Source organism: Catharus ustulatus, chromosome 14 (genome assembly GCF_009819885.2).
Source record: "Catharus ustulatus isolate bCatUst1 chromosome 14, bCatUst1.pri.v2, whole genome shotgun sequence".
Lineage (NCBI taxonomy): Eukaryota > Metazoa > Chordata > Aves > Passeriformes > Turdidae > Catharus > Catharus ustulatus.
Window position 1 is genome coordinate 20,628,467 of NC_046234.1, and position 22,776 is coordinate 20,651,242.

General features: G+C 50.8%; 1 long non-coding RNA gene across 2 annotated transcripts; it reads right to left on the reverse strand.

Annotated features, from left to right (window-relative positions):
* Positions 1 to 302: 302 nt before the first annotated feature.
* Positions 303 to 20,117, reverse strand: LOC117002722. 2 transcript variants are annotated; one of them, XR_004419356.1, is made up of 4 exons: positions 20,056 to 20,117; positions 13,886 to 13,963; positions 11,184 to 11,317; positions 303 to 3,677 (listed from the first exon to the last, which is right to left on the reverse strand). It is a non-coding gene; the product is annotated as an uncharacterized LOC117002722 (long non-coding RNA). The 2 variants fall into 2 exon arrangements; XR_004419355.1 differs by lacking the exon at positions 20,056 to 20,117 and adding an exon at positions 17,488 to 17,925.
* Between the last annotated feature and the right edge of the window lie 2,659 nt (positions 20,118 to 22,776).

Consider the following 22,776-nt stretch of genomic DNA (forward strand, 5'->3'; position numbering starts at 1 on the left):
GTCCTAGTGGCACCATTCACCTCATTTCCATGTCTCATTTAAGATCTCACACTTCTCACAAAGACTACAGAGCAAGGCAGATGCCTGCCTGATATGTCAGGGACTTCATTTGCCTTGTGGAAGCTTCCCTGCTGGCTGCTGAATACTCATATGTATCCCAAAGCAGACCTTGTCCCCTTTTGTACAGGCTAAACAGGGAAAAGAGGCCTCAATGAGAAATAATTTCTTATGTGTGCCTTCCCTCCTGCCAACATCCCAGCTACACCACCCCCATTTTCCCTTGGACTAGGCAATAAAGACAATTGAAGTCTTCAACCTAACAACAGAGTCTTTATTCACTCACCATGTTTTGGACACACAAGGAAGGAATGAAACAGGAGGGAGAGAAGATGGGAGGTGGTTGTTGGAACAACATCTGCTACATCAGGAACAGAGAGCATGGGCACAGAAATTAGGGTCAGATGCATTCACCAACCAAATATGTAACCATGGAAAAACCACCAGGATTTCACAAGTTGGGATTCCCCTGCACTTTTACACCTTACTGTTGTTGCCTGACTGTATGGGATCCACGCAGGGAACAAGCCCAAGATGTACCAGCACTGGGGACAGGGACAGGGCAGTGCAGAGCCTGGCAGCAGCACAAGCACAGCTCAGAGTGTGTGAGCCCCCACCGAGGCTGGGGAATGGAGACACCCTGAGAGATCTTCCTGCAGCACCTCCCTTGCAAAATAAAATGTGGCAACATCTCTGTTGGAAAGGCAGTGTCCGACACCCTGGCCCAGATAAGAGGGCACAGACAGCTGGCTCAGCCACCCTGAACCAGAGTTTTCAAGGCATTAGCACTGCCCTGCAGACAGCACTGCCCCTGCAAAGCCCAGCACCTCAGCTCAAGTTCACATCACTCCCTAAGAGCTCTCTCTGGCTGCAGCACAGAACTACCAGGGAGAAGTGCTCTTAGCCATTCCCTGCTCCCACGCTCCCTCCTCAAATTAAAAGGCTGTGGCAAACATGGAATACAAACAAATTCCCCGTGTTCAGTGGCACACACCACATTTCTGTCCATTATTAGATGTGACAAACACGAGAGGGGGCAGAGCAAAGGGCAGGACACTGGGCGATCTTGTCATACAAAACTTCTCAAACATGCTCAGAGCAGTGTGGGATTACTCAAGGCTTCCCATGCGGTGGGTCAGCAACAGCAGACGTGCAGCAAAACAGCTTCCTGGGAAACTGAGACAGACAGGGTAAAAACAGCCCTGCACACAGCCTTCCAGCCCCTGGCATCAGCGTGTCTGTCAGGAGCTGTTCACTGCTTTGGTCCCCTCAACACCCCCACGTTGCACTAAAACCAACCACGGAGAGGTTTTGTCAGGTGCAGAGAGAGGTCAGGCTAATGCCCAGAATCTGGGGACAGAAAAGCCTCGAGTTCCCCAGTGTTTTCCATCATGTGCTGAAGGTAAAAAACCACCGCTGGCACATCCCACCAGTGTCCTGCTCGCCAGGGGACAGTGCAGGATGGTTTGTGCTGGGGCGTTTCAGCCTGCAGAGGACACAAGGCAGTGTGACAAATGCAATCCCTGCAGCGCTGCACTGCATGCAGCATCCCGAACTGCCCTTCCTGGCAATGCTGCCCGGGTCTGATGTGGAAATGAAGCCTTTGCCGTTCAGAGGAAGGGAAGGCAGGCTCCCAAGCACACATGGCTCCTCCTTTCCTCCTCCTCCAGACCCAGGTATCCACCTCACACTGCGCTGATGTGCCATTGTTTATTTTTCAAGCATCTTCAGAGCGCAGCTTTCCCTTGCGGCTGCTCCCCTGCACAGCTCTGTTCTCATGCACAGAAGGCTGCACTGCTGCTGCCTTTTTGATCTCGAGGAGAGGTGAGGGGCTGGAGGAGGGGGTGCAGTGGGAATTCCTCCACCCTGACGCTATTGGTTTGCTTTTCAGGATGCTCAGCAGCACCGCACGAGTCCATCCTGTGCAGCAGAGGCTCTCTTTAAGATGATCTCCTCACTTTCTTGTGTGACCTTTATTGCCCTGTTTGCTTTCCCGCGAGGGTGGGGAGGCTGAAAGCGATCCCGGAGCATCCCCGCCCCCAGGGCTGCTTTGTCCCGGTCACACAGCAGCATCCCCACGCTCAGCACCGCTCCTGCCAGCAGATGTTCAGCGCGGAGCCAGGGCAGCGATGTTTGTGCGGGCAGTGCCTCTCCCACAGCAAAGCAGGAGGGTGCAGGAGGACACCTGCATTTCCTTATCAGCGTTCTCCTGCCTTTCCTTATCAGCGTTCTCCTGCCTTTCCTTATCAGCATTCTCCTTTTGCTCCCTCCTCCCGGTTATGCCTTTTGCACCAGTTCCATCCAGGTGGCAGAGCCCAAAAAACAACAACAGGGATACTGAAATGCCTTTCCACTAGAGAAACAGCAGCAGCAGTGGCTGTCAGAAGAGAATCTACTCAAATTTTCCAAAGGGATTAGGGGAAAGCGAAGACAATGCAGGCAGCAGCTGTAAAAGTTGGGGACAGGAGAGGAGATCACAAAAGGAGCATCCCTCCGTGCTGCAGGAGAAACCAGCACAACATCTCGCTGACATTGCCTCCCCCGCCCTGAAAAGGGCTGAGGGCTGCTGAGAAATGTGCCCTGGACTGAGCTGTGTGCACTGGCACTGTGCTTTCAGAGCTCTGGGGATGCTGTGAGGCAAAGCTGGAGCTGAGGCCCTCCAGAGATGGCACTTGGGCAGCCCACGAGGAAGAGGAGTCAAGCAGAGGCTCAGGCTCACAGTGGGCAGGACGGAATCACACCAAGATTTGTACATCAAGAGTTTTTATATTACCCCAAATGTTTTTATCATGATTAAACATGAATTTCTACCACACTGATCAAGATCAGCACTAGTTTACAAACTGGTTTTCCTCTCATGGCTTCAGGTCCTCAAAGTGTATGTTTGTTCCCATGAATTTTCAAACGCTCAATATTTTCTTTGCAGTTATTTCTAGAAAATTCACCACTAGCTCAGCATTTCCTATTAAATTATCACTGTGGTCATTCTTAGCAACTTTAACTTATGGACACAGGTCAAACCACACAAAGTGACACCTACAGCTGTGCTGTATATAGACATCCCAGCAGACAGGAGCCCACAGCCAGCAGCGTGTGGGAGGAAGTGGCCAGAGATGTTCACAGGCACTGTTGCCTCTTTTAGACACCAGGCAGGGATCTAAACAGATCCAACAAATGCAGCTGAGGATCTGCGTGGCTTTACATGGGAATTTTGTGGTCATCAAAGCTCCAGATTAGCATTTCAAGGGGAAAGCAAAGTAATTATTATAGTTTGTTACTAATTTGCAAACAGCCCATTTCCCACCATGCATATTAAGAGTATCCTGAAGACTTCTGCAGCCTCCAGAGGAATAAAAACCAAATTATAGTAATAATATGGGCAAATTACATGTAAAACTCAGAGAAATACACGTTTGCAAACACTGTATTGAAACCTATCAGGAACCAGCCTCCCACCAGCTGTCAGGAGGGAAGAAAACACGAACCCAGCCCCGTTTGGTACCCAGAAGATGCTGGATGGAAAGGCCTCCTGGTTCCTGCAGCACTGCACACTCCTGCAGCTCATCCCATCCCAGGAAACCTCAGGACCAGCAGGCACAGGACTCACCCAAATCCAGGCTCTGCACAAAAAAAAAGAACATAAAAATAAGTTTCCAGTTCTCAGTTGCAAATAAAGTCTTGAAATAGGCAAAACAGATGGACCTAAATGCTCAAAAACATGACAACAGATCCAAAAGTTTTTCTAAAAAAAGAAAAAAAAAACATTCTTATGAACTTTCTGAGGTGTAACTCATGAATTTTGAGCACTTAAAGCTGGTAAAGATACACAAACTCCTTGTAAAGACACACAGCAAGTAGGTTCCACAATTCCCAAGTCACAGGAACCACCTGGACAAAATACACGGAGTGGTGGCAGGAAGATCTCAAAGTCTGTAAGAATTATTAGACAATATCACGTTAATAATGATGGGCAGTTTAAAACATTCTATTCCTTCAGCTCAGAAAAAAATACATGATGATGAAAAAAATTACAGCAAGTGTAAAAACATCATTGAAATAAACCATGAAGGTCCCACATGGAGAGAAGCACACATTTGGAGATAGCTTTATTCCCCAAAGCTATGGCTATTGTAGAATAAAGTTAAATTGCTTGCAGTTCTTTCAAAAGACAACCTGTTTCTTGGAGGGATCATCATGGTTTGGGATCCTGCAGTTGCTATGGCAACGGCTGCTGCATCCAATAACAAAATACTGTGTGCAGTTAGAAAAATGTGCTTGAGTTAGATCTGCCCCAGTTCCCAGCGCCACACCAGGGTGTTCTGCACCCCCAGGAACAGAGGAACGGGCACTGCAGAGGTGACTCAACACTGACCATGGGTGTGGAAAGCACTTTCTGCACAAACACTGCCCCTCAGGACGTGGCCATCGTGACCTTCGGGAGGTTTCTCATGTCAGACTCTTACCACACCACAGGCAAATCCATGTCCTGATTCAAACAAACCCAAGTGGAACCAGGATGAATCTCAGTGCAATAACACAATTGCACGATCTCTGTGCATGTTCTGACGTTGGTCTGGGAACACAACAGGCTTTCCCTCTGACATTTGGTATGCATTTCCTGAAAAAAAAAAGCTTTAATATAAAATGAAATGCCCTGAGATGTACCAGTTTATCATTCTGTGTCTTTCATCTCCTGCCTGTGAGAGCCACAGCATTCCAGGGAAAGCAGAGCTCTGTTATCATACCCCAGCACACAGCAAACACAGTGCCCTGCTCGTCAGCAGCCTGCAGTGCCAAGGCTCTCCATCTCCTCTTCCATCCCATTGCTTTTCATAAAGGACTTCCTGCAGGAACACAGATTACTTGCAGTTCGTTTGCATACTACAGGGAGAGGCTCTAGCACACTTCATAAGTGCTTCATTTGCTCCAGTTGCTGGCTTTATCTCAGCAGGGATAACCAGCACATGAGCCAAGAGCCTTTCCCAGATGAGCGGTATCTGCCAGCAACCAGCTGACATCTTTTCAGTTTAAAAGATTACCTGGATTCTTGTGGTAATACCTAAGCACAGATCTATTCTGAAAAAACAGCAACAGAAAACCAAACCATTTCTCAAAGGCAAAACAACAGACTCAGTACTCAGGAGTGAGGCTTGGAGACTGAAACAAGAATCACAATCTCTGCAGCACTACTGAGGTTTGAACACTTAGTTCATCAAAGCAGGAAAAGCCAACTCATCATTTCTGATTTCCTCACCAAATTCCTTTTCTATTTTGTAGCTCAGACAAGCTACATCATTCACCACAGGGGTTTCCAACAGCCTAAAACCATCTGCACTATCAATCCTGGGCAGCCAGAGTCGCAGGCAGTGACACTGCAGACACAGGACTGGTGGCCCAGTGGTGACAGCACCTTCTGCTCCTGGTCACAGGGCCAGGGACAGAGCAGAGCTGAAGGGATGCACTGCCACAGGGCACCAACCACACTGCTCACTTGTGCAGGAAAGCAAGCACTCTGCTTCTCAGACTGAAATCAAATGGCTTCAAAAGTCGTGGAAGAGCAAAAGAACCCTCCTGGGTCCCCTCAAGCACGGTATTATTTGAGTGTGTTGGCCTGTTGGAGCACATGCTCTTTGGAGCAGGGATTTCAGTGCAGGAGCAGAGGAGGACACTGGAATTGGACTGAGGACGCTTTAGCCAGGCAGCAGAGGGACATACAGTGACACACAGTGACACACAGTGCCACACAGTGACACACAGTGACACACAGTGACACACAGTGACACACAGTGGGAGCAGTGGCAGCAGTGGGAGCAGTGGCAGCAGTGGGAGCAGCTTCACCTCGCACTGCTCCTCCTCCGACAGCGCACAGCGAGATGAAAGGCTCGGGTTTATTTTTACATTTTTATGACTTTTCCCATCCCTTTGCTAGCACGCTGGCAGCATTTCACCCCCAGCGCCGTGCCCTGGCTGACCCCGCAGGGATGCCTATGCCCAGGAGGGCAGAGATACGGTTGCTATGGCAACACTACCTCCAAATTTTCTGGCCTCCATGCATGTACCATATTAACCTTATCATTTAATTGCCAGATGAATTTCAGGGTGGCACACAAGAAATTACTTGAAGCGGGTGTGCAGAGCAGTTCTGACAGGCAGCATTTCTGCACATCAGGGCTGTCCTCACCCCACCTGACCCACGATGCAGAGAACCCTCCTCCCTCCACCAGCCCAAACCCTCACAGCAGTCTCTGCTGGAGCCTCCTGCTTTCCTCTGCCTCACAATCCTCCAAGGCAGGGCCCAGCCCTTCTCTGTGCTCAGTGCAGGGACAGGCTGGGCTCACAGGGTCACCCCATGGCAGGGACAGGCTGGGCTCACACTGTCACCCCATGGCAGGGACAGGCTGGGCTCACAGGGTCACCCTGTGCAGGGACAGGCTGTGCTCACACTGTCACCCTGTGCAGGGACAGGCTGGGCTCACACTGTCACCCCATGGCAGGGACAGGCTGGGCTCACACTGTCACCCCATGCAGGGACAGGCTGGGCTCACAGGGTCACCCCGTGCAGGGACAGGCTGGGCTCACACTGTCACCCCATCCAGGGACAGGCTGGGCTCACAGGGTCACCCCATGGCAGGGACAGGCTGGGCTCACACTGTCACCCCATGGCAGGGACAGGCTGGGCTCACAGGGTCACCCCATGGCAGGGACAGGCTGGGCTCACACTGTCACCCCATCCAGGGACAGGCTGGGCTCACACTGTCACCCCATGCAGGGACAGGCTGGGCTCACAGGGTCACCCCATGCAGGGACAGGCTGGGCTCACAGGGTCACCCCATCCAGGGACAGGCTGGGCTCACACTGTCACCCCATCCAGGGACAGGCTGGGCTCACAGGGTCACCCCATGCAGGGACAGGCTGGGCTCACACTGTCACCCCATACAGGGACAGGCTGGGCTCACACTGTCACTCCATGGCAGGGACAGGCTGGGCTCACACTGTCACCCCATGGCAGGGACAGGCTGGGCTCACACTGTCACCCCATACAGGGACAGGCTGGGCTCACACTGTCACTCCATGGCAGGGACAGGCTGGGCTCACACTGTCACCCCATGCAGGGACAGGCTGGGCTCACAGGGTCACCCCATGGCAGGGACAGGCTGGGCTCACACTGTCACCCCATGCAGGGACAGGCTGGGCTCACAGGGTCACCCCGTGCAGGGACAGGCTGGGCTCACAGGGTCACCCCATGGCAGGGACAGGCTGGGCTCACACTGTCACCCCATGGCAGGGACAGGCTGGGCTCACACTGTCACCCCATGGCAGGGACAGGCTGGGCTCACAGGGTCACCCCATGGCAGGGACAGGCTGGGCTCACAGGGTCACCCCATCCAGGGACAGGCTGGGCTCACACTGTCACCCCATGGCAGGGACAGGCTGGGCTCACACTGTCACCCCATGGCAGGGACAGGCTGGGCTCACAGGGTCACCCCATCCAGGGACAGGCTGGGCTCACACTGTCACCCCATGGCAGGGACAGGCTGGGCTCACACTGTCACCCCATGGCAGGGACAGGCTGGGCTCACAGGGTCACCCCATGGCAGGGACAGGCTGGGCTCACAGGGTCACCCCATCCAGGGACAGGCTGGGCTCACAGGGTCACCCCATGGCAGGGACAGGCTGGGCTCACAGGGTCACCCCGTGCAGGGACAGGCTGGGCTCACAGGGTCACCCCATGGCAGGGACAGGCTGGGCTCACAGGGTCACCCCGTGCAGGGACAGGCTGGGCTCACAGGGTCACCCCATGCAGGGACAGGCTGGGCTCACAGGGTCACCCCATGGCAGGGACAGGCTGGGCTCACAGGGTCACCCCGTGCAGGGACAGGCTGTGCTCACACTGTCACCCCATGGCAGGGACAGGCTGGGCTCACACTGTCACCCCATACAGGGACAGGCTGGGCTCACAGGGTCACCCCGTGCAGGGACAGGCTGGGCTCACACTGTCACGCCATGGCAGGGACAGGCTGGGCTCACAGGGTCACCCCGTGCAGGGACAGGCTGGGCTCACAGGGTCACCCCGTGCAGGGACAGGCTGTGCTCACACTGTCACCCCATGGCAGGGACAGGTTGGGCTCACAGGGTCACCCCAGCCGGGACAGGAGCAGCCCCTGACAGCATCACACCTGCACGAAATGAATCCCACAGGGCCTGCCCTGCTTAGCCCAAGGCTGCTTCCTCAAAAATCTCTCACTGCAGAGAGCTCTCACAACGGGGTGGCAAAGCAACAAACCAAATTCTTCTTCCCAGCTAAGGAGAGCTGGGACCTGTCCCCTTCAGCTCCTCCAAAGCCAAACAAAGCCAGCCCCAGAGCACCTCACCCCTGCAGCAAAGCCACTGCTCAGAGCTGCTGCCCAAAACCACCCTGAGAGCCAACAAACCACACACCTCCTGTTGATCCCAAACCTCCTGCAGCATGTGACCCCACCAAAAACTCCTTGTTTTCAACAGGCCTCCTCTGTACAGAGCTTCAGAGATTAAACACCTACCCAGACCCCAGGGAGCACTGTGCAGAATTCCTGGGGCCTGGGGACTATTAAACCTGAACATTTATTTTGCTGGCTCTGTAATTTTCTTGACCATTTGCAGGAGTGAGAATCAACCACTTTCCTTTTTTTTTTTTTTACTTCACCTACTCATTATGAGTGCATGGGGGAAGGAGAGAAGTGGGAGGAATCTATTTTATTTCTTGACCACTTTAACTTGTTTATTCTAGAAAATAGCATCCAAATGCATCTCCAAGAAAACAGCATGATGCTACCTGCTATCAGCAGCAGGTACAGAGAGCTCTCTGTTCAAGAACCTTCCATGGGCTTGCAGAAAGACCAGCTGCTGAACCAACATGAAAACAAGAATGTGAGTTTATTCATAGTTACTGTGATCAGTAACTCCTCTCTGAACCATTTAGGTCTGCAAGGTTAATGCAATAATACATAAAAAGCATTTCTATTCATTGCTTCTCAACATTCTCAATTTTGGAATTCAATGTATTGGTGCATGCTATTGTTGTGTACATAAAAATCCAGATGTTCAAAAAAACAAACATTCAAAATACAGAATTCACTTCTACCTTCCCATTAATGTTTACAGACAAGGCTAGGAATTCTCTATGAAAAATAAAGGTCTCAAGTGTGTTGAAGGCAGACAGGCCACACCAGCTCAGAATGCCCCAGGTGCAAAGGTGACTCTCACCAGCTCTCTCTGGGCACTGCCAGCTTTATTACTAAGGAAACAGAGGACCAAAAGGCAGAAGATAAAATGATAATGCTGGTCAAATTTGGCTGCCTCTGTTCCCACTGTGTGTCTGCCATCAGCAAATCCTGCTGAGGGGCTGCAATCACCCCACAGGGGATGGATCCAGCAGCACACGGGGTGTGGGAGACAGCCCGGGCAGGCCAGGGTGAATTCCCAGAGCTCAGGTGTGTTCAGTCACTGCCTGTCTGAGCTCCTTACCCACCCTGAGCTGTGTCCTGGCTCGGCAGCTCCTGCTGCTCCGCCGTGCCCAGCCCAGCCCCAGCCTGTGCTGCCCTCGGGGGGCACCTGAGCCAGGTGGGAGCACTCACCCTGCACAGGGCAGCACCGACATCTCCAGGGCACTTCCCTTCTGCGGGTCACTGCTGAGCCAGACACTATTCAGCACAGCCCCCAGCAGGACTGGGGCCCTCCTCCACAAATCTTCACGGTCAAAATGTTCCAAACCCTTTGTTTCAAGCCTCTCTCTCCCTCTGCCCCATGCAGAGATGATCATAATCCTCTTTCTCCTCTGTGTGTTAGTGTTATGAGATCTCCCCTTCCATCACAAACCCACTCCAGAAATGTCCTTCCTGAAACCCACCTGGCCCAAAGGAGACCCCTCTCCTGACCCCAGGAAAAACAGGGGCTGCAGTTGGGATGTGTGCTCTTGGTTACACCCACCGACCTGTTTGCCTGTTCTACAGCAGCCATAGAATAGCCTGACCACCACGAGGATTTTTCTGTAACATCCTCTAAATCCTCTCACATCTGCCTCGTGCTAGAATGCTCCCTGTCCATGCAGAGACACACCCCCACTGCCCAGTGTTATTGCTGCAGTCATCTGGACAAACAGACTTCAGCTACCTGCAAAAACAGAGAAACAGGCACTCAGTCCTGTTTAAAAAATGAAACACAGGTTGCCCAAAAAGCCCAAGTCTGAATGACAGTCTGAGCAGAACTCACTTCTCTCTCAGCAGCCACTGCCTCTCCTCTGTAAAACGGAGCGGTGGCACTTGCATCTGAGCGAAGTGTTTGCAAACACTGGGAAACGATTCTGCAGAAGCCAAAAGGGAGTGCTCTATTTGCATGCAAATTCATGCAAAAAATTAATCCTCACGTGGTTCCAAAAACATGATGCATACAAATACATTACTGCAAGCCTGAGAAATTTAGCTTTAGAAATGCAGCCCACTGTTTTGTACACTGGCTGGGGGGAGGAAGGGAGAATCTGACAATGCACCTTCCTTTATTTAACTGTTAACTCTTTATTTTAAATCTAATATTGATCCTTAATTTTCCATCGGCGTCTTGACTGCAAGAGAGCAGGGGACAAACAGGAGTGGCAAAGACAATCCATTTATTTCACCCTTTCTTCACTCCTGGGGTCAGCTACTCCCTCTCTGAATCAGTGCTAGACCTGCTTGAATAGCTGAGAATGAACCTTCCACAAAGTGTGGATTTACTTTTACTAAATCCTCTAAGTATTAAAGCTCTTCACACCATTTGGTCTTGAAGTGATGCAAGAGCGAGGTGTGGACACCAGTGACAATAAAGCACCATCTGGCAAAGTGAACTCCAGGCAAACAATGACAAACACAAGTGAAAAGAATTGCAATGATTTCCACAAACATGTGAAATACTATAAACTGTGTGACTTAGCAGCTTCCTCCTTCTCACAAGTAAATAAACATGTCTGCAGAAGGTTGTTTGGTTCTGTCTTTTATATGAGCTGAGAATACACAGAGACGACCCCATTTGCATTCTGTCCTTAAAAAAATACACGCAGATTTGTGAGCAAGGGGGAAAAAAGGGCGAGAAAGAAAGAAAAAATAAGAACTAACCAGACTTCACTTTTTCTTGGTTCTTTACTGTCAGGGTGATGTACTGGAAGTCTTTATTTCTTTCAGCTTGGGCCCCTCAGTAGTTCATTCTCCTTCCAGCCTGTTCTCATGCCTTTCTTATCACCTGCTGAGGCCTTGATCATGGACAGAGCAGACAAGCAGCAGGGGACAATTAGAGAGGAGTTCAGACTTTGATCATTTGACCATATGTGAATACAACAGCTGACCACATGTTTTAAAAGACAACTAACTTAAAAGTATTAAAAAAATCACAAAGCAGGCATAGATACTTAAATTTACATTTTAATTATCTGGCACAATGGTGCATTCAACTTTGCAGAATATTGAATTTTTCTTCCTAAATGTACACATGTACACATCTCCAAAAGGAAAATCACCACTTTGCTGCTTCTCCAGAGCCTAAATAAGCATAGTCTCACTAAAATAAATATTTGGATGATTTAAAACATAAACAAACACATCTATCTAGTAACCTGCAGTTTTTACTGACAAATAAATTCACAAATAATTTCTGTCCTGCAGACAGCCCAATTTAAATAGAATAACACTGTATTACTTTACCTCTAAAAATACCATGTATTTAATAGTACACAAACATATGACCCTGCACTACTTACACAAGTGACTTTTTTTTTCCAGAACCTATCTGTTAGACTTTAAAACTTAATACAGAAATGCAACACGATTTAAAAGCTCAGCTGTTGTAGGGACTTTTTTCTTACTGCTCGTCTGCCTGCCTTTTGTTTTAAAAACATGGAAAAAAAAATCTTAATTTACTCAACTGTTCAATCTTTGCCAAATCTTTAAGTTATCAAAGCAAAGGGTCCAGTTGTGAGTAGTTTAACTGCAATCAGTTGACCCCAAACACTTGGGAAAAATCATTGTTGGAAATTTTTGTATACAATGGAAGTTATCATCATTTGTGAAGATACAACATCCACTTATCTTCTGCACCTACCAGATAATTAACATATTCATGAAATGGCTATTTACTCTCAAATAGGAGGATAATAGAAAAATAACACTAATTGTTTTGGCAGCAGTTTGTTTAGGAGTTATCTGAGGCAACAAATGTTTCTTTTGTAGTTGTGGAAAGGCAGAAATCCTCCTTTCTGTAAACACTTCTGTCTTCAGCTTTCCTTCCTCCCCGAAATTTGGATACTACCGAGGAAAAACTGTGGAATCAGTGAAAGCAGGAGGAGGAGGATTTAAAAATTAAATGGTAGTTAGTTTTCTTTGGATAGCAATTGTTTGCATATTTTTATTATAACGGAAACCACAGAGCATAACAACATTTTGGGAAATGATGTGTTTTGCAGAGCACAAGAAGGGCTGTACCACATGCTGACTGAACAAAACAATGGTACTAATGGGGCATGAAGGGTGTGTACAAAATATTTTAAGAGGTTCAAGCTATTCCAGCACAGAGCCTTGTTTTGTGCTTCTCTGACCGGGCTATAAAACGTCCCCTTGTTGGGCCAAGCCTGCCCCTAATGAGGACAGAGAGAGAGCTGGCAGCAGGTCAGGCTGTGCCCTGCTGCTGCAGCTGGACAGCAGCACTGACCACTGCTGGGTTGTTTCTGCAGCTGGACAGCAGCACTGACCACTGCTGGGGCTGCAGCTGGACAGCAGCACTGACCACTGCTGGGCTGGGGCTGGACAGCAGCACTGGCCACTGCTGGGCTGGGGCTGGACAGCAGCACTGACCACTGCTGGGGCTGCAGCTGGACAGCAGCACTGACCACTGCTGGGGCTGCAGCTGGACAGCAGCACTGACCACTGCTGGGCTGTTTCTGCAGCTGGACAGCAGCACTGACCACTGCTGGGCTGTTTCTGCAGCTGGACAGCAGCACTGACCACTGCTGGGCTGGGGCTGCAGCCGGACAGCAGCACTGACCACTGCTGGGCTGTTTCTGCAGCTGGACAGTAGCACTGACCACTGCTGGGCTGTTTCTGCAGCTGGACAGCAGCACTGACCACTGCTGGGGCTGCAGCTGGACAGCAGCACTGACCACTGCTGGGGCTGCAGCTGGACAGCTGCACTGACCACTGCTGGACTGGGGCTGCAGCTGGACAGCAGCACTGACCACTGCTGGGCTGTTTCTGCAGCTGGACAGCAGCACTGACCACTGCTGGGGCTGCAGCTGGACAGCAGCACTGACCACTGCTGGGCTGTTTCTGCAGCTGGACAGCAGCACTGACCACTGCTGGGGCTGCAGCTGGACAGCAGCACTGACCACTGCTGGGGCTGCAGCTGGACAGCAGCACTGACCACTGCTGGGCTGGGCCAGGCTCAGGCCAGGCTGACCTGAAGTGCTCTCAGCCCCAGCCAGCCGTGACAATGGCACGGCCACTTCAACAGCCCGGGGTGTCCTCACTGGGATCCAGAGCCACGAGGGAAGGAGCACAGTGTGCAGCTGGGAGACAGGAGTGAGCTCTGAGAATGGAAAAGGAAACCTCTCCTGGAATCTCATCAAAAGGAAAAATAATCAGTGTGGTGTTTGTCTGCAGCCACTGAACCTCCCTTGCTTGCAAAATTAGAAGATATTAAAGCTAATCAAGTATGAATTCTCAGCAAATTTGCCACTTTTTCAGGCTGAGAGGTGAGTGGCAGAGGGTTTCTGGGCTTCCCCAGGTTACCCTGGAAGGGATTTGGGGTTGTTTCTAAAACTGAAGCTCACCTCCTCAGCACCATACAACAGTTCCAGCCCTCCAAAGCAATTGTTCTCACTGAGGATCTTCCTGTACCTAAGGGCTCTCTGCAATAAAATATGGATGCAGTATTAATTAAATATAGATGCTATTTCCTCCTCCCTTCTCTCCTTAGCTGCCATCAGAACATTGGTTGAGGCGCCTAAGGAAAGTCTGGCTAACCGGGAGCAGCTGCCCCGCTAATGAGGGAGCGCAGCCAGGACAGCGGCACCGGGCACGGCCAGGACACAGCACCGGACACAGCACCGGACACAGCACCGGACACAGCCAGGACAGCGGCACCGGGCACGGCCAGGACACAGCACCGGGCACAGCCAGGACAGCGGCACCGGACACAGCACCGGGCACAGCACCGGGCACAGCACCGGGCACGGCCAGGACACAGCCAGGACACAGCACCGGGCACGGCCAGGACAGCGGCACCGGGCACGGCCAGGACACAGCCAGGACACAGCACCGGACACAGCACCGGGCACAGCACCGGGCACGGCCAGGACAGCGGCACCGGGCACAGCACCGGACACAGCACCGGGCACAGCACCGGGCACAGCCAGGACAGCGGCACCGGGCACAGCACCGGGCACAGCACCGGGCACGGCCAGGACACAGCACCGGGCACAGCACCGGACACGGCCAGGACACAGCACCGGGCACGGCCAGGACACAGCACCGGGCACAGCACCGGGCACAGCACCGGGCACAGCCAGGACAGCGGCACCGGGCACGGCCAGGACAGCGGCACCGGGCACAGCCAGGACAGCGGCACCGGGCACGGCCAGGACAGCGGCACCGGGCACAGCCAGGACAGCGGCACCGGGCACAGCACCGGGCACAGCCAGGACAGCGGCACCGGGCACAGCACCGGGCACAGCACCGGGCACGGCCAGGACACAGCACCGGGCACGGCCAGGACACAGCACCGGGCACAGCCAGGACACAGCACCGGGCACAGCACCGGGCACAGCACCGGGCACAGCCAGGACAGCGGCACCGGGCACAGCACCGGGCACAGCACCGGGCACGGCCAGGACACAGCACCGGGCACGGCCAGGACACAGCACCGGGCACAGCCAGGACACAGCACCGGGCACAGCACCGGGCACAGCACCGGGCACAGCCAGGACAGCGGCACCGGGCACGGCCAGGACAGCGGCACCGGGCACAGCCAGGACACGGCCAGGACACAGCACCGGGCACAGCACTGGGCACAGCCAGGACAGCGGCACCGGGCACAGCCAGGACAGCGGCACCGGACACAGTACCGGACACAGCACTGGGCACTGCCAGGACAGCGGCACCGGGCACGGCCAGGACAGCGGCACCGGGCACAGCACCGGGCACAGCCAGGACAGCGGCACCGGACACAGCACCGGGCACAGCACCGGGCACGGCCAGGACACAGCACCGGGCACAGCCAGGACACAGCACCGGGCACAGCCAGGACAGCGGCACCGGGCACGGCCAGGACAGCGGCACCGGGCACAGCACCGGACACAGCACCGGACACAGCCAGGACAGCGGCACCGGGCACAGCACCAGGCACAGCCAGGACACAGCACCGGGCACAGCACCGGACACACGGGGATCCACCGAGCCGGGTCTGGTGAGCTCCCTGAACAGCACGGACACTGTCCCTGTGCTGAAGGTGCTGCTAGCAGGTCCTGGCTGCAGAGCTGCGGAGATGTGCTTGGCAGCATTGCCATCTTTGGGAACGCCACTGCCAAGGAACAGCGTGGCCGTGCGGCAGCTGCCAGAAATTCCTACCCCAGCACACACTCTGCTCTAAGTGCTCCAGCTAAACAAAGCAAATCCTGAGCCATGGCACTGCCTTAGGCTGCTGGGCCACTGAAAAGAGGGGCCAGCCCCCTCCAAGAACGGTAAACCCAGTGAGCAAGAGGGAAGGACCCTGCCCCTAAAAGATCCTTTGCTTTCACTGCCACACTAAGAGGATCCCTCCCCCATCCAGGCTGGGCAGTCTGACAGCTTTGCATCTGAAGTTGTATCGCTGAGACAAAAATATTTTGAAACCAGACTGTAGGATGAAGAGGCCAAGACAGGATAGGGCATGGCTAGGACCTCACACTGCACTGGCTGCAAGGCTCACGTGTGAGTGGGGAGATCCATCTTCCCAGGGCTGCTCTGTGCCTTAGGAAGCATTTCTTGTGATGCCATTTTTGTGGGTGTGAGAGCAGCCTTCCTCCATCCCCAGCACCACCTGCTCCCCGCTCAGCCAATTACCATTTAATGTCCTCCATCTGTACAATGGCAGCGCTGGTACTTCCTGACCTCACAGGTATGCCTGTGATGCATGTGTGAAGATAAATATATTAAAGATTGGGAGGCATTCAGGCCCTGGGCCAAGGGGAGCCATATAAGTGCCAAAGAGACTAAGACAAATGAGGGCCATATAAATAGATGGCTGGAGAGCTGCAGCCCTGAGGCTACAGGCAAGGCAGGGGCAGAGGCAGGGCCAAAGCGTGGGAAAGAGCCCTGTTTGAAGTGTCTGACAGTGCCAAGGAGCAGAGCTAAGCCCTGCTGCTCACCTGGAGCTGGGCTGCCACTCCTGCCTCCCATGGAGGAGCAGGAAGGGTCACAGCAAAGCTGGTAAAGGACCCTGGTGACATGCAGGAGCCCTGCATGGCTTCTGGAGAGGTGCCAGAGGTGTTACATGGCTTTGGCTCCCAGCACAAGCTCCTGGGCTCTCCTGGCACTACCCCAGCCCTGGATGCAGACAGTTTGGGCAGGGAAGCAAGGACAGAGCAAGCAGAGGTGTCCCCACTCAGCCCAGGACACATGGACACATGGACCAGGAGCAGCTCCAGCCCCTACCCACCCCTGCATCCCCAAAACTGGGTGGACTTCAGTCTCCAGCTCTCTCAATCCTGCTGCGAAATGCACTTTATAAAAGCGTCATAAATCATGAAACACATCTCCCTCTCAGATCCACTGCCTCTTCTGCAGCTACTGAGGAGGAAAAAAGGCACCTGGGAGAAATCTGGCCCACAAAGGCTCACAAAAGACTGCACACAGCGCCTTACTGGCAAAGAAAGGAAAAAGAACAGAGGCAGGGTAGAGACTGTAAGAGGTTAGAGGGAAAAGCAGCAATATCCTTTGAGAGCTCCCCGAGCTTTTCTGCCTGGTAAGCTTTGGGGATCTCTCTCAGCTTTCAAGAAGAAGGCAGCAGCATTTTTCAGGGGAAAAAACCCCATAACATCGAAGGGACACAGATCCTAACCATCAATATAGTTATAAAGGAAATGGGATGATTTTGCCACAGTGGGTCTGCAAAGCATCTCCCAAGACTGCAGCTGGTTAATCCAGACTAAGAGGGACTGAGAGGATCTGCTCTCCATTCTCCACTGGTGCACCCATATACTGCTAAAGCAACACCTCCTCTTATTTAACACCTCTTTCTTATTCAACATTTGCTAAGGCAGGAGCCAGAGGCCCTCCCAGATCCTCAGTAATGTACAAAACACACAGATAGTTCCACCCCCAAAGGTATTTAAAGGCAAACCACAGAGCACAGCAAGGGAAAGGGAACAGGCAGAGGGGCAGGAACAGAAAATACCTCTTTAAATTCGGAGCAGCCAGGAGCAGAGTCACAGGGCTGATTAAAGGATGATGCATTTCAGTGAGAGAGCTCTGTCTCATTAGCTTATCAAAGCCGAGGTTCATGCACACCTCCGTGGAACCAAACTGTGATAACAGTTTCCCAGTCTAGCAAAGACCTAACAGAAACAGAAGTCAAACATAGTCTGGGCTTAGAAGTCCCTCACCACAAGTGACAGCCCTGCAGATCCATCACTGCAGTTTTCTAATGAAGACAAAGTAGGTTGTTTGGAAAAGCACCCTCACTCAAACAAATACACTCATTTCAGGAAAATCCTGTTGCCTCTTTGGGAGAGGTGATCACAACAGAATTAAACAGCTTTCCCTGCACTACAAGGATTAATCAAAATGAAAAGTATATAACAGTGGGATAAAGGATCACAAAAAAAGTACTAGAATGCAGCAACAATACATATTTGCTCCTGTTTATCTCACAGGGTGAATGAAGAGCTTTGTATCTCTCTCCTGAGTCTTAAACTGCTCCAAGATAAAAATGAGGTTCTTCAAATATTCCATACAAACAGGCTGAAATATACTGATGTTTAGTTTTTGCCTGGGGCTTAGAAAAGTTTGCAGCACTGCCAAACTCCATAAGTCTTCAGTTTAAACACTCCCTCCATTCTCAAAAAAAAAAAAGAAAGAAAGGAAAGAGATCTTAAGTCACTGAAATTGATATGGATGCAAAGCAGAGAAAGCTTTTTCTAGGGGAGTTAATCTTCCCTTTTGCTCATCTCAAGGACACTGATGCAGCGAAGCCAAAACTGCATCCATCCACAGAGGAAGATTGGGATAGTGTCAGAGCCAGAAAGTCCAGAGGTTTTGCCTGCAGGGACTCAAGGGTATCAGCTCTCAGCTCTGTCCAAAATCTGCCAAAACTGCCATTAACATGCTAGTTGAGGACAACTGAAGTTTTAAAACATTTGACAGTATGACTAAATCTCACATACCCAAAAATCATCATGAATTTCCTGAAAACTACATCTTTCTGTGCTCTGGATCCAAACTTTCACTCTTTTTTTTTTTTTTTTTGGGTTGTTGATGTTTGCTCTTTGTTTTCTTTTTAACTTTTGGAAGAACACTAAAGCACAGAAGTCCTCTAAAAAACTGAAACTTGTGGGGAAGGAAAAAAAAAAACAAAACAGTGCATGACAAAAAAAATGTAACCTTTGAAAGTTCTGGCATTGTCCAACGGAAAAAGCAGGGCAGGAGCTGCAAGCACGGCTGGATGGGAGGGGGCTGGAAGGTTCCTGCAGCAGGAGGTGTCCCAGCAGAGCCCAGGGCAGGTGAGCAGAGTGGGACAGGCTGTCCGTGGGCAGCCGCCGCTAGAGGAGGGCAGAGTGCCACAGAGAGAGAGAGGGGCCCCAGCTCCGGAATCACAGCCCGGCCACACCAACACACCCTGCACTCCCCTCTGTTCTCACAGCCCACGAGCCTCCTCAGTTTTAATGATATTCAGTAGGAGCTGGGGGAATGACATGACACACACCCCCAAGATATCTCCACATTTTATTTAAAATCCAGGGGACCCCAAAGCCATAGACATCACTTCTAGTTATCACTAACAATGATGATGATTCAGAGAATTTCAGCTGCAGAAATCAAGCAGCTGAAAGACAGTTACCTATTTTTCTTTTTAAACAAAAGCTGAAAGTTTCCATCTCTTCCTTTCTATAATCCCCACAGAAAGTCTTCAAAATATGAGCTGAATACAGAATAAAAGCTGACAAACCAAGACAGCAGGACAGCCTTCAAAAGGACTCCAATTTAAACATAAAAGATAATCTTCCCATTTAAGACCATCTCATCATTTTGGGTGGACCCAACTGCGAATTTTCAAGGGTACAGCACTGCTTATTTTGTGGCATTGGTGGAACAGCCAAAAAGCATCATTTGAAATGCCAGCAGCACTGCAGAGCTCAGCCCGCTCCAGAGCCAGGGCTGGTTCACCCACCGAGCCCTCTCAGACCCCCAAAGCAGCAGAAGGGCTCCTAAAGGTTCAAGCAGCACACTGGACTCTGTCCCTGTGGGGCTGTGCTGGAATTCCATGCTCTGGGCATGGCAGAGCCAAGCTCACACCCTGGCACACTCCAGGCTCAGCTCTTCCCTGGTGGTTCCACCCTCTGCTCGAGGGGCTCGGATGGAGCTCCTGAGCAAGGGCTACTGCACGATGCACATCACAGCAACAGCCAGTCCTGCAGCTCCTCTGCAGTCTCCAAAAGGGCAAAGTGCCGTGGAAATGCCTTAGGAATTCAGCTGGAGAGAATGGGAGAACATGCATTGTGAAGCAGCAGCCAACAGCAGGAGCAGGCGCTGTGCACGGTGCCAGCTGCGATTATTTGTGTCTGCACACAAGAGCCACACATGCAAACACACACATGCACACACACACACGTGCACACACACACACGTGCACACACACACACGTGCACACACACACACACGTGCACACACACACACACGTGCACACACACACACACGTGCACACACACACACGTGCACACGTACATTTAGGGAGAACACATTTTACCTGTTGGCATTGCAAGTCCTTCCACAGTATTTTTCCTCTTAGGAAACTCATACTCTTCTTACTTTCAAACAAAGAACAAATAAAGAAACTCTCTCGGTTGTGAAAGCAAGTCCTTCTGCAGCAAATGCATCTACTCCAGCCCACAGTATTAGACTGAAATTTCAGCAAAAAGCAAATAATACACACTTACTCTGATACACAGGCAGTATGCTGAGGCACTAAACAAAAAACCAGAAACAAACAAAATCATTGATAAGATAAAAAAACTTTTCAAAGCATCAAATTTAAAAATCATCTTGGAGAATAAGTTCTTCCCCAGCCTCCAGAGTGTTTTCTCACCTGCAATATCAATCACAGCAGCCAGAACTCAAGAGTTAGGATGTAGCAGAGCACTGCTCTGGAACATGACATTTTAACACAATGGTGGCTATTGCTGAGCTTAAAATAAATGATACTAAACTGTAAAATAAACTCTACAGGCTCTTCCAAATAGCTCCATCAACTTGGATTAAATAGCATACATTTCAGATGGCAAGAGGTACACTATATTCAGTGCTGAATTTAGCTATTTTAAAAATTAATTAGGCAATTATACACATGGGGAAACTGTTCTAGTAATTTAGCTGCTTAATCAAATCCCAGGTACCAAATTATGGACCTGATCCTGCAGTTCTTATTCAAGTCAAACTCCTATTGATGTCAGTGGGAGTTTTGCCTAATTAAAGATCAGGACATACACATGTGCAAGGCTGCTTTTAAACTATGGCTTTGAATTTAGTCTTAGGAATATGAATATGCCTCTGAATCCCAAATCGTTGCCTACAAGTTTCTCATGTGAGACTTTGGATATAGTAATATATATTTTTCCTAAGTCTGGCTCAAATTAACTTCTAGGTAAAGTCTGGAGATTTAGCTAAAGTCTTACAAGGCTCAATGGCAAACTGACCTAGTTTTTCATTTTTATTTTAAAACCAATTAAATACTACTACAAAAGAAGGAGCAGGTTGTAAAAATATCACCTACGAATCCCACTTAGCTGCAGGAGCTGTGCTGTTGTTATTGTTTGGATCAGGGCAGTCCACACAAGGCGTCTCAAGGGCTCAGCTGAGCTCGTTCCCAAGAGGGACTGTCCCAAAAAAAGGCTCTGCCTGGTATGCCCGAGCCTCTGCCAAACAAGCTGCAACAGGAGCACGTGAGGAGCAGGATTTGGGGTGCAGGAGGGAGAACAGTGTCCCCCCTCACGCTCTGCAGTCCCAAGCACCACAGAGCCCTTGTGGGGTGCGCTGCAGGCAGGGCAGGCTGGGCTCAGGGGTCCTGCAGCAGAGAGAGAGCTGCCTTCACCCCTGGCTGCTCATGCTGACGCTGGTCCTGCCCCATCAAACTGCTGCCTCTGAGCCTGTGCTGACATACTCTGCTGAGCCTGCCTCTGCAGATGCCTTGGTGATGTGTCAAGGGGCACAACTGAAGCATCACAGGCTAGGAAAAGGTAAACCAAAGTCAGTCAACAAGCAAGAAATCTGGTGGAGCAGAAGATTACTAAACACTGTCAGTTGCCTGATTAGTATTAGATGCTTAAAAGGGAAATGTCTGTCAAAAAACCATGGGAGTGGGCACATACCCCAGATCCCTTCTGCTCAGTGGCAGGGAAGAGCAGCAAAACTCTTTTTCTTTCAAGCAAAATAGAATCAACACTTTCCAGCGAGCGCTGGGCTGTCTGTGCACTTGCTGAGTTACCCTCAAAGCAGGAAGGACAAGACCTTGTGTGTGTCTGAAGATAGAAGGAAATCACAATTCTGTCTAATATACTGGAGCAATTGAGCATGAAAAGGTTACATGTTAGGAAATAATTATCTCTAGACACAGCTACTGACAAGGTCAGTGTCCACAAGGATTATTTCCTGCTCTCCCAGTGCCTGCTGCCTGCAAGGGAGGTGGGTCTCCAGCGCTCCCAGCCCCACATTGCACTGATGCTAATGGCACTTGTGCACTGAGTGGCCCAGCAGCTGAAGCAGATAACCAGGAGTGAAGGGGTTAAGTGCCTGTCACAATAGAAACCTCTGGGGGCACTTGACCTTTTCACATTTTTTATTCAGGAATGAGCATCTTGTGCCTGTTGGAGGAAGTTCATCTACATTTGTCCTCATTCTTCACCCCGTTTGTGTATTGTCCCTTCCTTCACTCAGTGCCCCAGTGTCCCATTAAGTACCAAGCAACCTCTGTTGATGAATATGAATTTAGAGCAAAGATAGAGGGGACACAAATACTGCACATTGATCAAGTGCCTTACAAGGAACTTAAACATATTCAAGGCATATGTTTCTGCCAAATAGCTTCCCAACATATAATACTCACCTGTCAGTACTTTGGCATGAAGAGGAAGAAAATCACAGATAGTGAACAGAAGCACCGTGCAAGCTGGAGCAACAGTCTGACAAGAACATTAAAGATGTCTAAATGCTAAAAAAAGACTAAATCACAGCATTGACTTGCACATGCTGAAGAATGTGCCACGAGAGAAGGCACAGTGATACCTGCCCTTCATTCAGCAATTAAGACTGTGAATCGCTCTGTTCCAAGAGGGAGGGTCTGCAAACCTCTGTGGCTGCAAATCTGTCAAGGAGGGTAAATCCAGAATGAGTTTGTCACTGTCTGTTTCGTTCAGAGGCAGATATTCTAAAATGGTGCAAGCAATATTCAAGACCTTGATCCTGCTGGGATCAA